Genomic DNA, 16228 nt, shown 5'->3' with positions numbered 1-16228 from the left:
TTCTACCTGCACTTTACTGTGTGCTGCCGTAGTAGGTAGCCACATGATATAGAGCAAGATACAGGTCACTATGCAGAAATAGTAGAAGTTCCTATATTTCACCTGTATTGTCCCTGTACCGAAAAACCTGCGCGTTCCTGTACTGTGCATGACCGCCTTTGGGATTCAGCTTCCCGTAAAAGAACGGTAGCGCCGCATTTCGTTTTCCACCGTTGTACAACCCTCCCTTCGCCTCAACTTTCGATCCAGCCGCACATATACCACACCTTTTCTTGCTTCATATTTCGGTTACCTTATCGTCATTATCATTACATTTGCCTTTTATCTTTCTTTCTTTCTTTCTTTCTTTCTTTCTTTCTTTCTTTCTTTCTTTCTTTCTTTCTTTCTTTCTTTCTTTCTCACCGCAGTGAGATCTCACTCAATCAGTTTTTTTTTTTGTTTTTTTACGCAGACAGCCGGAAGCGCTTTCTTCGCACTTCATCGCCTTGAGTTCTTCCGCACGAAGAGACCCCGCCCCCAACTTCGCGCGCTTCCACGTAGCGCTCAACGCTCGCGCGCGAATATAAAAAAAAATCGAATGTAATTCTTCTTCATGTGCTCGTTTGCGGGCTACTGACGGTGTTATTTGTTATTCTTGATAATTCACTATATTTTCGGTTCGCCTTTTCTTGCTCAGAAGCATGTCCGTATAAATGGCACGGCGGCGTCTTCAACGTATCTTGATTCAATACGTGCGCAAAAGCGCGCGTGCTAGAGAGAAAGAGAGAGCTTAAAAGAGCGAGGAGGTTTTTCACGATGGGAGACTTAAACGTCCCAGCCACATTTTGCCTCAATTGCTCAGCACTGCGGCCGGATACGATATGAAAAGGCAAACAAACATGATGTGGACGCTTGAGTCCGGCTCTTGGCAATTAAAATACATAAATCTGTATGCACAAAAACGTCTTACGTTAATTTTTTTCGTAAGATAATAGTTTAGCCAATCACGATGCGGGACATGTCATTAATGAAGCCGGTTGACCAATTGGAAAACGCACTTACGAAAGAGAAGACTTGTGAATTCGGTCCATACTTTCTTAAAGGAGGCGAAAACAGCAAACGAGCCCAAATAAATTCGCATTGGTCACCGCCTGCAACCTTAACTATCGCATGTAATTTGCGGTGCCGCACGCGTTACTTCGAAATACTGTATTTCAAACGAATTCGCGCAAGTATAAAGATTGTACAGGTTTTATTTTGCCCACACTAAATGCCAATGGGGGCGCCATATGCTTCTTCATAGAGTCAGGTCCTGCATTCATCTGTGCCAATCATAGAGTTTCTTTTAAACTATTTACTAGATATAGCTGCAACACTGCAATCATTCACCTATAATCGGAATATAGAGCCAACTGGTTATATTAACCTTCAGAGGAATGATGGTTCGCGCACGGAGTTTCTAATCATCGTGTTTATTGTTTCAGATGTTCTTGTAGCATTACAAATATCACGCCTCATCTCACTAAATTCGAAATTTGTAAGCACTCATATAGTTTTCCAAAGACGGCAAGGAAACACTTCCGGGACGTTAAACCCCTCTTTTTATTTGTATTGTTACCTTTTTGTTGTTGTATTTTCGTTCGGTTTCATGCCTCGTATCTTTTGCACTGCACCTACTTCAGTCCATTCGAACCTACCTACGAAATATGCGAAGCTGTATTTAGCAAGGGCACTTGTCAGGGATTGGTAGGTAATATTTCTATGAGACCCGCACTCTTCGTTTGGAGGGGGTGGATAGACAACCGACCCACCCCGCATGCACGTAAGTGGTTCGATTGTGACCGGCGACAAGTCTACCACGCCTGATCGAACGCGGGCCAGGGGCAAGAGCCGGGAGACAGGGTACATACAAACAAATGTCCAGTTTAATACAGTGATCTAAAAGCAAGCGAGACCAACAAGAATACACAGACTACGTGCGACAAGCCTCGCTGCTTTTACGTTTTACGCAACACACAACGCGCACCACGTGGTGGCTAACCCCCCCCCCCCCCCCAAAAAAAATACCCCAACTACCCAGCTCACATAAAAAATACACTCGACATTAAGCACATGAACACACTGCCAACATATACACAACCAAAATAACTCGCGATGAATGAACAAACAATGGATGTAACACGATTAAGAAAGTCCTGATGAGAGAGGAGTGGGTGCCTCGTCGAAGGTCCGAGCTGGCGGGCTCCGGGCTGCTGCTTCTGTGACTTACGCCGCTGGTCGAGGTTGAGCACGTACTCGAGTTACACGCTGCTACCGAAGATTGCCCGAACTCGAGCCGCGGGTTCGACTACGAAGTCAGGCTGCCGGCCACCGTTTTGCCTGACCTCCAACACCACGTCCACACGCTACCAGCGTTCAATGAAATATGTACCTTACTGCGGCACTTTCGCCGCTCCCCTTCTCCCTCGTCATCTGTCTGTCGTCACTCGTCAGTAACGGAACCGGTCTTCTGGTACACGGAAAAGCGGTAGTTTATTCCCCCACCAGCGGGCGCTCTGTGATGGGGTCCAGCTCACTCTACCACCGTTGAGCCCAGTGCGCGCATTTTGTGACAGCACTTAACCAGACTACGGCAGTATTATTCGCACAGAGCGGTAAGAACGTTCGTATAGTCGAAGATTCACAAACGACAGTGTTTCCGCACATACTACATTGGGGTCCTGTTACGGGATATCTGAAACGCTTTCGATATTACAAAGCTGTGGAGGATGAGGAAATGTTCTCCTTTGCTATAACTTCAGGATTTTGCAATGCTCCGAATTTCCTATGTTGCATGTTGTGAAGCCAGTTGTCGTCAGACTTAAGTGGCTATGTAAACTCTGTCCACGTCGCTATATCCAATCCTCTTCGGATGATATTTTCATCATACAGATCAGGGGTCTGAAACGCACTTTAGCGAGCGGGCGGCAATCACGAAATTTAGTCTCCCGAAAGGGCCGGAACAGTGAAGAAGGTTGAAGCAGGGAAGGAGGGGGGGGGGAGGCGATATCTCCTATAAATATATATCATTTCTGGAGGGAATTTGATGCCAGGTTTCGAAAAACATGTCGATACTGACTCCAGAATGACGGAAATCTGGACACCTATTCCGAAATATAGAGCTTTTGCTCCGCGGTTATGTGTTAAACCATGGTGACCGCATGGGATAGCTAAAAAAATATTTTTGAGGCAGTTACGTCCGTGTAGCTTATGAACATACTTTTTTAGAAAAATAAAAATATATGCCACGAAGAAAGTCATGTGTGAGCCGGGCCGCGTGTTTGAGACCCCTGGTATAATTAATGATAAAGTTTACATCATTTGTTCTCAGACTCACAGCTACGTGCGATCGTATAATACACTCAATAACAGCGCCAGCCAGGTTGATCACCGACACAGAAAGTTGTTAGTGGCCTCAGTGATCGTTTGTGATTCTGATGTGTGTCCTACTGTGAGCCATAACAGTGCTACACTCTTTCTCTCTTCTTTTCTGCGCTTTTTATTGGCTTACCCACAGTGTAGGGTAGCGAACCGGACGTTCATGAGATCAATGTCCCTACCTTTGATTTAGGTCCGCTCGGTGGTACAGTGGTTACGGTGCTCGGTTGCTTACCCGAAAGTCGCAGGTTCGATCCCGGCCGCGGCGGTCGCGTTTCGATTTAGGCGCAATTCTAGAGGGCTGTGTACTGTACGATGGTAGTGCACGTTAAAGAACACCAGACAGTCAAAATTTCCGGATCCCTGCACTACGAAAGGCTTCATAATCATATCGAGGTTTCTGCACGTAGAACCCCACGTATTATTATTACCTATGATTTTCTTGCTTTGTTTTTTCTCCCTAATCGGTGGTTCAATATGAGCAATAACACGTGATTGACAGTTGTGACAATGACCAAACGAGAACAGACATGCCATCCAATCAAAGGCAGCTCGTATATCTACAGTAAAGGAAATGCGTGGTGAATCTAAGCTCTGGTTCTGTTCCACGTCTTCATTTGCATCTTGTTTTTGTATTTTTGCGTCCATGTCTCCTTTTTTTTACGGCCTGGGCAAATCCAATCGTGTGATCAGCCCACGGCGAAGAATGCGAAAAGCCTGCCGGAAGAGCAGGTTTTCGAAGAACACACGTTATTTTTTGTCTGCTACGCGCTTACCGTTCCAAAAGCCCCTCCGAGCAGCGAAAACGGAGCGTCGCCAAAGCAGCTTTGCATTTCGTATTAGCAGGCCCGTCACCGGTCCCAGTTATCTCTCAGTCGGAGGGGGGACACTTTGCATTCCAGATTTCTTCGTAAGCTGAACATAAGCAGCTATGGCGCCGGGTCTACCCGTGCATTTTTTGTACATACGTTCACCTGCGTGTGCGTGTCTTGCTGCGCAGTCGTGAGACCTTTTTTTTCTCTCTTCCTACAACGCAAAGCTTCCGCGAGAGAGACGGGGAAGTTAGGGGGGGAGGACGGTCCATCGGAGCGTCCAAACTGGCGCGTTATCGATTTTCCGCAGGATTGGCCCGTTTCGTCGTTTGTCCCGGGGCCATGCTCCCGTGCGCGGTACACACAGCTCGTGAATTGTGTGCAGCATTTGCAAAGCCTCGACGTCATGATTTCAACCTGTAGTGCACTGTTTTAAAGTTATCGCAGACCATGTAGCCTCACGAAATACGTGGTTGGAGTAATTAGTGTCGCTATCTGTTCAACAAGCGACAACTTGATCCATGGATGACGGTCTACAGTTTTAAGAATCGGATTGTGGCAACGCGGGATGAATGTTAAAGTTGGATGGCAAATGTTTTGATTGGTTGCTGCTCCATGACTGAGTCTGTAATAGCGTGAGCTACAGAGCAACAGACAGGAAGCAACAAGGACGCCTGTGAATTGCTCCCCGTACATTGTTCTTTTTTTGTTTTGTTTTGTTTTTTATGTCTATACGCCATCATTCAAGTCTATTCGGAAAAGTTTTTCAGCCCATAAGAAGCAGTTAACCCCATTAATCAAGAAAACACGCAAGCAGGAGTCCTTCTAGACAGATGCCGATTTCTTGATAGAAAGTTATTACGGCGAGCATAGCGACAAACTGACGCCCTTGTCTCGGATTTCAACGCATTTTATGTAAGACACTTCGCATGACCATACACGCGTATGAAGATGCCATGCTCTAATCTCCATGCTGGCGGTCTTAAACACGTTGTTCCGAAACGGTCAACACTGTTCGCGTGTCTTCAGTGTTCAACACGTGCTGTACCCGAACAGCTTCACTATGACGCCGCCAGTTTGAGCCACGCGTTAAAAATGAAATCCGTTAGCTGTATGCAACTGGTGCCATTAGTTCGTGCGTCGCCGCTCGTTCCCTCGTCAGCACGCTATGCGCACAACCTTTAGCCGTACTGCATAGTTTTAATCAGGGAAACGGAGCTCGTAGACTCGTTCGCTGCAAAGGAAAACGAGAGGCAAAGCAGCTTAGGGTCGATCTAACAGGTGCACAAAACAAAAAGCAAAGCAAAAGATGCTCGAAGCCTCGTAGCATCTCCCCGTCGCTATCTCTCGCCCGTTTACGCTTAAACGCTTCCCAGTGGCAAAGGCGAAAGCAGCAGCGATATTGGGCATCAGCCGTGCGCAGCCAGGCCGCAAGAAAAATCGCCGCTGTCTCCGCGGATAAATACCCGGTTCGTTGAAGCCGACGACACGTTTTACCAACGTTATACTGTACTCTGCCTTCCCCCCGCCCGTTTCGTTCCGCGCTGTTTGCATAGCGGAAGACTAACGGGCTTTTCTTCAGTTGAGTGCGTCACGGCTGTAGAAGCAAAGCTTCTTCCGGCCTCTCGTTGGCTGCATAACTGTCTTTTGTTGGCTGCCCGACATGTCTCGCGTATACGCCGCCGATACTGACGGAAGCAATTACGTTACCGGGTCTATATCTGTGATACCCCGCATGGAGTGAGCCTGAGATATATATCCGCGCGCTTTATCTTTCTTAAGTGCCTACCCACTTTCTCCCGCGGTTTACACGAACGACCCCTCCGCTTTTTTACGATGTCTCGGCGGGTCTTTCTCGCGTCTTAAAGAGGCATTTTAGAGGCAAGCTGCAAATGCCGCTTCAAACGATTACGGTGCGACTTTCGCCTTCCCACAGCGCCTCGCACACTTCGATGTTTGACTCGGCAGGATTTTTCTGATGTCACTGACCTTTAAGTGTACGCGAATATTCGATCCTAGGCGTGCGCGAATATCCGAATAGTGAATCGAATATTCTCGCGATCCGGTCTTGGTAAATTGCCAAGATAACAATAAATTGGCAAGCATTACATAAGCACGGCTAATTGGGCTTGTTGTTATTGGTTCATATTTTAGACTGTATTGGGCGCGCACACAGACAGGGACACAAGAAGGAAACCACGCGAACAACACAAGCAGCGCTTGTGTTGTTCGCGTGGTTTCCTTCTTCTGTCCCTGTCTGTGTGCGCGCCCCATCCAGTCTAAGTATGGCAAGCATTAGTTTTGGCACTGTTGAGTTCGCTACTTTAGATCGCAGTTGAGGAATAGAAGTGCATGCACATAGAGCTTAACTTTTGATAATACTTATTCACCTTGCGCCTCTTTGCTGAAGATCGTTAAACCTAGAGTTCCGGAGGACTGCGTCTGTTGGCTGACGCTCTGCCGCTTCGTCTACGTCACACAGGGCTACATGTGTTTATTTGGGGCCTCTTTTTCGTTCAGTAAGACGGTGAGCTACAGGGCGAATCGAACTGTCCGGTCACGAGCGATGAGCGCAGTAAACGAAGTGGAAAATAGATGTTTTTTTTTTAATTTCAAGGCGAAAGCCTTAGATGCCTGATCAAACGCGAAAATTGACCGGCGTCCCGCGTCGGCGTTTCCCGTCGGCGGCGTCAACACGAGCGATGCAAAACACCATCACCACGTGATGACGTCATCATACGACGTCATTATGACGCCACATATCGCCAAAAATCTGTGATATGACGTCATCGTGACGTCACAGTGACTTCCCGTGACTTAGCATCACCACATGACATCATAGCTTGGTCAAAGGCGGGCAGTGCAAAATTCACGGAGGCAGTGCAAAACCAGGTGAGGTGCCTCCGATCCTGGAGGCGATGGAAAACCATGTTAGGTGCAGAAAGGTTCCGGAGGGCGGTGGGGCAGGACTATTACGTCGACTGAGAAGAAAAAGAGGGTGGCTTTCGCCTTCGAGTCGTCTTAGGTGAGTGCATAAGAGACCCTGTTAGCTTTTCTTTTTTTTTTTTAAGTATGTGCCTTGCATCGTATCACCCAGATAAAAAAGATATTCCAATCCACACCGATATGTAGTGATGTTCCAAGTAATGTTTTTGCGTGTTGCGGGAAAAAGAAAGGCAGCGTGAAAAACTTATTTACGCCGTCAATGCGTCGCGCATCATTCAAGGTCCCATATCTGTCTAGTGGAGCTACGAACGGTATTTTTAGCAAAAAGAAATGTGCCTTGAACAGTACCTGACAGTACCTTGAACAGTACCTGACTCCCGAAACCAAAGTTTTCGGGAAAATCCGCTAAGAAACACCGTATAACCCATAAAAGCAGGAAGAAAGTGTGGTTACATCATACATTCGCAGAATTTCAGAAATGAGATGTAAAAGTTTTGCTATACCATCGCGAAATGTAAACTTGATGTGAATTGTTCTAATTTAAGAAGTTTTAATGCATGTAATTAATAATAATGAATTATTGTGATTTTCTCATTATTAGCGCAATAATTATCACACATATTCAAACATCCGCAACTGCTATGAAACTTAGCCTTGAACCCTAATTTTTTAAAATATTCTTAGTTGTTGCAGATACCTGCTGTAATCCATCCAAAGCCGCAGCTCATGCACATATCAATGCCCCATGCACTGAAACAATTGACGTCACAGGGCAGGAAGAGATGTGTTTGTTTCGTGACTGCTGCTGCCCTCACATGTCAGGGGCTGACGAGTGACGCAAGCATAGAGGTCCGAGCGCTTCCATAAATAGATTCTACAATGACTTGACAGGCCTACACACGTATCCTTTCTTGATTGCTGACGTCGGTCGCATGTTCTCCTAAATAGAAAACGCATATCCATGACTCAGCGCGTCAACTGACCATGCGCGTTTGGGTTAATTTACTTCGTTCATATTGCGTCAACTGTTCCTAAAAATAGACGCCCCCACGCTGAGAACTCACTACATTTTTTTTAGCATTGTAGAATAGATTCAGTTTTTTTAGCTTTCTTGTTCTTATAAAACCTAAAATAACTGGCATATATGGTATACTTGCGCCTGCTACCAGTTCATAGTTTACGTATATATTTTCTTCTTTCTCTGATTGTATGCATTGCAATCCAAGAGGCCTATGTTCTGAGCCCAGAGTCATCAGCCTTTCATCGTGTAACTTCTTTCAATTTCTTGCTATCGCATTCATTGCTTCGCCCTTGCGGTGAAACTGTGACTTTTTATGTGGTTCGTAAGCGAAGTTGATAATATTATGACCAAAATCATTCATTTCATCGGCGTGCTAGTTTTACAACTTCATCCAATCATTCTATGCGAGTAAGCGTACGCAAGGAAATAACCTTTACTAAATTATTGTAATTCACCGAGTCATTTCTACACACTACTGCGAGACCTAAGTATGCACACATGCATTGTTGTCGCTCACCGGTGAACGTCACGAGAACAACACCGGAAGTCAGTGTTTAAGTTTGAAGTTTGAAGTTTGGTTTATTTTGCCACACAAAGTACAAAAACAATTGCACTTGAGCCTTGAACATTCCTTGCAGGAAATGATATAACGAAAAACGGGTTCGAATGTGATGAATCTCTACGTCATTTTGAAGAACGGGGGTCTGACTGCAGCGAGTTGCTTGGAAAGAGGTATAAAGGAGTCGTAAACAGCGTGTGGTTAAGCAGTGGTGACGCTCTGTGTTTTGTACAGAGCGCAGGATATCATTGCTAGACTGTGACAAGAACTGTAGCTGCCGCTATGGGAGAGCGGCTGCCAAAGTACGCCTATAGGTGCAGCATACAAAAGTGCGCAAGGAAATGCGCAACGTCAGTGATGCAGAAGGTGGGCAGGGCTCGATTGATAGTGTATAGTCAGTGGCGAGTGGCGGAATCGGTTGCAGACAATGTATTACGCACCCTTTTTTTTCATACAGCCTAATGAATATGCGAACGCGACACAAAGAAAATTCGTATGCAAGCAAGCGCTATAATTTCTCACATTCCCTATCACTTCACATGTACAGGGTCGATCACATCTAAGCTGAACACCTCATTAGTATTCAAACCGGTAAAACTAGAACGTTTCTTATACTTCACGAGTGCAATGCCCGTTATAGAACGTCTAATCATGGTGTCGACAAACACAGTAATGATTTTCCGAATTATGTATTAAACAACAGCATCAATGAGGTCTTGAATACTATGAGGTGTTCAGCTTAAATGTGGACGACTCTACTTTCTTTCACGCGAATATGAGGTAACAGAGTTGCGCGCCAATGAGAGACAAGCCCAATTTAACAGCGCTTACGATATAAGTCACGATATGACATGCAGTGTGGCGAGCTTTACGAGTATAAATATGCTCACTGATTTCAGCGGCCGCCATCCGCAGCATGATGGTATGCTCTAAAGCTGTCAACACGAATTTTATGAGTTTTGGCAGTGGGAACATGACGCTATTCCATAGCTGTTGGTGTGTAGCACGGATTCGTCATCTTATCTGCCAAGGCTATTGCGCTGTGGAGTGTCTACTTAGGTTAGCTTAGGTCAGGTTAAAGTCAGTTAGGTGCTTTCTCATTTGGTTCAAATACGTCTTATACATTACCAAACTGCGCGTTGCACGCAGTCTCAGGGCTGTCTCAGACGGCACGTGGTCTCGTTAGGCTCGTCTCGTTGAAGCTGGGGCAGCGACGCTATACTGAGGCCTACAGGCGATACAGAACGTGTCGTCTAACGAGGCGCTCATTTGGTTCAAGCTACACGCGAGGTCCTCGCACGACGGCGTTCGCATTCTGCATGACGAGCGGCTCGTTAAGGAGCGGGCAGTCATCACTGGCGTTTCGTTATTTGAAGATTAACAGCTAGTTGCCTTCCCCAATACTTTATTATTATTATTATTATTATTATTATTATTATTATTATTATTATTATTATTATTATTATTATTATTATTATTATTATTATTATTATTATTATTATTATTAGATGTTTACCTCGAGTAACGTCAAGTGCAACTCGTGCGCCGCTCTTTATTCTTCTTGCAACCGGATTATACTGGCGCACAGGGCAGCCTTTAGACAGACGTTCCGTGGGCAGCTTCTTATATTCAATTTCGTCTTCTCGCACATAATACTGACCGCTTTGTTTCTATAGATCCGTTTATCGCGTTTGTACGATTTTTCTTCGCGTTGATATTCATGGTCCACTTGTCTCTTTTTTTATTTCTTTTCCTTTTTTGTTATACGTGGACAGCATTTAATATCTAGGCATGGGTTTTGTTGTTTCTGTCGTCCGAATAAATAGATAAATAAATAAATAAATAAATAAATAAATAAATAAATAAATAAATAAATAAATAAATAAATAAATAAATAAATAAATAAATAAATAACAGTAATGCTGCAGAGAAAATTAATTGAATAGCTTGTGCGGACCGCTGAAATTAAATTGACAGACTATGAGTAATTCCATTCGACGTACCCTGTTGACTTCCATGACTGAAGTCGACGTCACCTTCGCAAGGCGCATTGAACGAGGGATGTGTCTTTCTGTCATTCATTTGGCGCCATTTGGTTTACGATCAAAGTAAACGCTTTCAAGCGCAGGTGCGTCGTGTACGTTAACAAGGCGGGTGTCTCAATCGCTTCAAGGCGTCAACTACTACGAACGAGAAGCGTAGGCTGCGTGAAGCCACGCCAGTCTAACCTATAGCGACACGGCGATGGACAAGGACATGGAGATCGGCATGAGGTCTGTTGTGCTATGCCCTGTTGCTCTCCATGGGAGAATGAGGAAGCGTGACTTTTACAGCCAAGCTGCTTATGTGGACCCTATGTCACGCTAAAGAAGGCCACGAGCCCAGGGTGGAGAGTAGGGGTCTGTTGAGCAGAGGACAGAGAAAAGGGGGTCACTTGATGAAGCTCACGTAAGGCGGGAGATTCAAACAGTGGATTGAGAGGGGAGCTAGCTGTTGCCCCTGAAATGGCATAAGGTAGACGGGGGTGACTGGAAAAACTCAGCAGAAAGAGAGAAGAGTCTAGGGTAACCCACGCCGACCAGAGCCGTCGACTGGAACTAAAGACCTGACTTAGTCCCTTATGCATTCGCCTAAGGCGACTTCAAGGCGAAGGCCATCTTTTTTTTACTTCTCAGTCGATGTACTTATCCTCCCCCGCCGCCATCCGAAAGCTTTCTGCACCTAATGTATTTTTGCACCGCCTCTAGGATCGGATGCATTACAAGCTTTCTGCACCTCACCCGGTTTTGAACTGCCTCCGTGATCGGCCCACCTTTGACCAAACGACGATGTCATGGGATGACGTCATCATGTGACGTCAAGTTATGTATCGTCATGACGACGTCGCTATGACGCCCTCACGACGTCAAACATTTTAGCAATCTGTGACGCCGTGATGGCGTCATGTGGTGCCGTCATTACGTGAGGATGATTTTTTTCGCGTCACTCGTGTTGTCGCCGCCTACACCGATGGTCAGTTTTCGGATTTGATGAGGCATCTAAGGCTTTCGCCTTAACAGATTCAGGAGCCCTTGCCCTATCGAGAAAATAGGGCCAAATAAAGTTCATTTCATCATCATCATCATCATCATCAATCGAAGCGTGGCGCATGCTGGAGGCACTACTTTTCTTTCATTCCTCCTGTAGCATCGCGCAATGCTCCCTCCTAACTGTCGCCTTCCTCCATCTTCATCCACGTGCTTAGCGGCGCAACACTTCAGCTGCTGCAGGCAACAACGACGGTCATTCGTGAAATAGTGAAATGCAACAATGTAAGGCAAGAATAACGAAACGTGGCAACGTGAAGTGACAAATGCCCCCGATAATAGATCGGATTGCCGTGTCAGAAACGGCTGATCGCCAACGAGCCCGCGATCGAGAGAGCATCAATTATCGGAAATTAACGGCCCGTACAAATACGAATGCCACCAGCGCACCTTCGCAGGCCTCAATTGTGTATAGCTGCATTTCTGTACACTCACCGGTGCCGGGTTTTTTCGCGAACTATGCCGTCACCGCCGCCGAAATCTGTAACTCATAGAAGCTTCGCTTAAAGCAATTTAAGTGCCTTTAATGGCGCTAGCCCGGAGCGTTGGTGAACTTTTGGTTCACTTCCATAGACTTCGAGTGAATGAAAACTTGGGTTATGTGCCATCTTGTTGGCACATACCAACAAGGAAAACGGTCTGCTCTATCAAAAATCACGGTTTCGCTATCTATAAACTGAAAAACTATCCATAACGAAAGCCTTATGTTTCTCATCGGTCGAAAAATCTGACGTTCGGCAGCGTCGTGAACACGAAGAGCATCAGACTACGTGACTACGTACAACTAAGTGGTCGACTCCATAATTCAGCTTCAAGGCTCTTCCGCTAGGCTGCGCGACATACCGGTCTATTGTTACTTTTAAGCAAGATTTAAAAATATGAATCCTACTCACAACGCGAAAATGATGCTGAAATCTGTCACTATATTACACGGTCCTCCCATTTCTATCAGGATCTTATCACGAGTTCTGGCCAGTCAGTCCGGTCCCTTTAAGTGTGAGTTAAGAATGAATCAAGTGACCTAAGTGTGAGTCAACGAACGTTAACGTGAATCGAGGGTAATTCAACGTTTGTGAAAGGAAATCAAGAGGGAAACAAGTGAACTGGGCATCAAGTAAGAGTGAATCAAGTGATGTGAGTGTGAATAAAGAATGAATCAGGTGACTAAGGTGTGAATGAAGAGCAAATCAAGTGGCCTGATTGTAAATAAAGACTGAATTAATTGACTTAAGCGTGAATAAAGATTTAATCAACGTACAATAAAGTAATCAAGAGCGACTCAAGTGAATTCAGAGTACTTCGCGGAGCAAAGGCTTTTTCCTGTGACCTCCTCAGCGTTAGTCAAAGGGACTGGTGACTTTTCGTATTCTGTTTGTGCATTCACAAGCGATAGTGAATGGAGCGGTTCGAAGAGGAAGGAAGCGACCCTTCACTGGGGAAGCCCGAGGGCATTTTGCAGGGAGCGCCAGTGCGTCCACTTGACCGTCAAGATGTCTTGCGGTTTTGCTTACGCAATAAAAGAATCGCTTGGTGCCTGTAAAATGAAGACCCATCAAAGGCGCTGTCAGTTCGCGCCAACGCCTTTGATGGGTCTTATTTGGCTTGATCACTATTATACCGATGTACTGTACACCGTCTCACAAGCTGGTGCAGCAGGGTGCAAGCTACGAGGTTGTAAACAAACCACATGCTTGCGTAGCAAAACATAGTTCTGTTTGCAATTGCATTGCAATTGGAGAAGGTTAAGAAAAGTGCATTTGTTTGGCACGTGCTACGTCACAGCAATATGTGATACGCTAATCACTGTTCCCATGTAAGTTCTAAGCATTTCATTTATTGTATCGGTAACTGCCGACAATTGTGATGACGAATCAACATGACAGCGCCCATGCAAAAGCGCGTGCCCGCTTCTATCAACTCGCACTTGCTACTTGCCTACTGTCCAGGCAGCAATAAATAAACGGTGGAATCGGCTATCGCTTTCTGTCATCTCATGCTGAGGACAAAGTATCAGGTACGTTTTGTCCTTATTATTGAGATTAGCTCTTTGTTCAGCCACGCCTGCTAAGCTTTGTACCCGAGAATGAATCTTGGAAACAATGGAAAATACATCGCTGTCGAAGCGTCAGGACGCTAAGATAGCGCAAACAAAAGCTGCACATTAAAACTTACGATTCACACAGCTCAGGACGGCGACTCGATCATTTCAAGGCACAAGGAACCAGCGTCGACGTGTGCTACCATGTTTTTTTTTTTTCTCCGGCGCTACCGTTACTGCTCAACGCTAAGAGCGCTGGTTGCTACCATGCGCTCGCTTTACTCGCCCAACGCGTGAGCGCAGACGTTAAGGCCTGACCACACGTACGGGTTGCAGCGCGTCAGCGCTGTGTCGTTTAGACGTGGCGCCGCACTCTCTCCCTGTGGAGAGAGGGCGCGCAGCTACACGAAGCAGTCCGCCCTCTTCCTCCATAGGGAGAGGGCGCGGCGCCGCGTCTAGAATCCACGCGCTGACGCGCTGCAACCGTAGTTGTGGTCAGGCGCAAGCCTGACGACTACCCTTTGTTTCCAAGCTTTTCTGACGCGTCAGCCAGTGTATGCGCGTGTCTTAGCCCCGCCATGAGTCAAGTGCTCATCGAGGCACCTGAACGCAACGCGCGGTGCCGAGACGGAATGATGAAGTTCTTGTTCGCCTAGTCCGTGTCTCACACCCACTATAGGCCAAGAATTCGGTGCTTTTATGAATTTAAATAAAAACTAAGAAATTGGAAATATAATTTACAAATTAAAGATGATATTTAAGTACGCCTTTTGGCTAAGATCAAAAGTGACGAAATTCCGCGCATGTTGGCATACGCGTGGCTAGCACGCTGTTCACGCTGCCCGCCATCGTTCTTACGCTATACGAGCCAGTTTTGTCATGCTGATGCACAGCGTGTGTTATCGTGTGACCTTGACAAAAACAGAGATCCCATACAAAATGAAGCTGGACCGGTCATCTTCAAGCAGATCTCACTTCTCGAAGCTGGTCGTGCTTGAAGTCGCAGATTTCAAGCACGACCTGCATTTACGATTAATATTCCTACTGAATGGTTGGCTGGAATGTTCCAATCTTACTCTGTCTCTGGCAATTATATCTAATCTATATAGACTGCATGCAGGTAATTGTTCATTTATTTGCAACTTACTTATGGCTTGAAGACCAAGCATGAGGAGAAAATAACTGTGCTCGTATGCTATTTTATTGCTGACGCAAAATGGTATTATATATTGTTCAATAATAAAAACTCTTTTCATAATACCGCTTTTCTGCCATTTGGCTACAAGTTTGGCGATAAGATTAAATGACGTGGCTACTTTGGCTACTTTTAGCTTGAATTCTGTCTCCTTTTCAAATCTACCCAACGGCAACCCTGGTCAGGCCTTTATGGGGCGCCGAGCAGACGACACGGCGCGGATGAATACATCGTGAGGGGTGTTCGCTCTTCCTTTTGGCTAAGCAGCCCCGTATATCTTCCAATGCTGCAACCAGCTTGTGAGATGGAGAATATACTCCGCTGCAATACACTCAGCGCGCTCACGGCGGCCGCTTTCTTTCCTCCTTTCTCTTTCAGTTCTCTCTTGCGTGTGATAGTAACGGCGGAATTCAAAATACGCTGCTGTACGATGCCTCTACTTTTCAGCCGCTGCATTATCTCGGGTTTAGTTATTCGCTCATCATTCTTGAAGGAGTTGTCTTTCAGGACCTCTTCCACCAAATTTCTGCGTCGGCGTAATTCTATAGCGTCTGAACAAGTTCAGCTAACGTATTCAGTCGCACACTAGCAGCACTGACTAACGTTGGGTAGTGTTGGCTAGTCCCTGCTACCTGTTGCATAGGCGTAACCAGGGGGACTGGAAAGTTCGAGGCTCCCCTCCCTTCCCACCCGAAACCTCTTAGTTTTTTGTATTTTTTTTGCCTGTGTATATATGGGCGTACGCATAAAAACACACGCAAGAACATGCATAAAGGTCGGTCGAAGCCTCGCCCCCCCCCCTCCCCCGTTCCCTTCTGTTATTTAATGTTGGTGTCTTCTACACCCATGTGTTCCTTTTGAAAGAGGTGTCTTCGCGAAATGGGCAGGGGAGTGGCGGGAGGTTGAAGGCGGACTGCTCGCGCTGCACAGCTTCGGCACAAAACATTTCTTGTAGCTTTGCATTGCCGCGGAAACATGCTAGTACATTGCGCCCAGACCTTTTCAGAGTCAGGGCGCTCTCTCTAATCGACGGTGTCATCAACGCGTCCTGCTCCCTCGCCTGGAGGGTTTGTCACGATTTTTTAAGTGCGATTCCCTCGCCGTATTACGAAAGCATTTTGCTCCTTTGCTGCGTAGAGTGTTGCATAATTTACTACCAAGAAGCAGCTTGGGTT

The 16228-nt window shown here is 46.0% G+C and overlaps 1 long non-coding RNA gene across 2 annotated transcripts in view; it reads left to right on the top strand.

The window, feature by feature from the left end:
- Positions 1–16228, top strand: part of LOC119394159 (uncharacterized) — a 341546-nt gene that overhangs the window by 307561 nt on the left and 17757 nt on the right. The gene's annotated exons all lie outside the window — the stretch shown is intronic.

This window comes from Rhipicephalus sanguineus, chromosome 5 (assembly GCF_013339695.2).
Source record: "Rhipicephalus sanguineus isolate Rsan-2018 chromosome 5, BIME_Rsan_1.4, whole genome shotgun sequence".
Lineage (NCBI taxonomy): Eukaryota > Metazoa > Arthropoda > Arachnida > Ixodida > Ixodidae > Rhipicephalus > Rhipicephalus sanguineus.
Note: the sequence above shows the minus strand (reverse complement) of the source record. Positions and strands in the feature narration are given on the sequence as shown.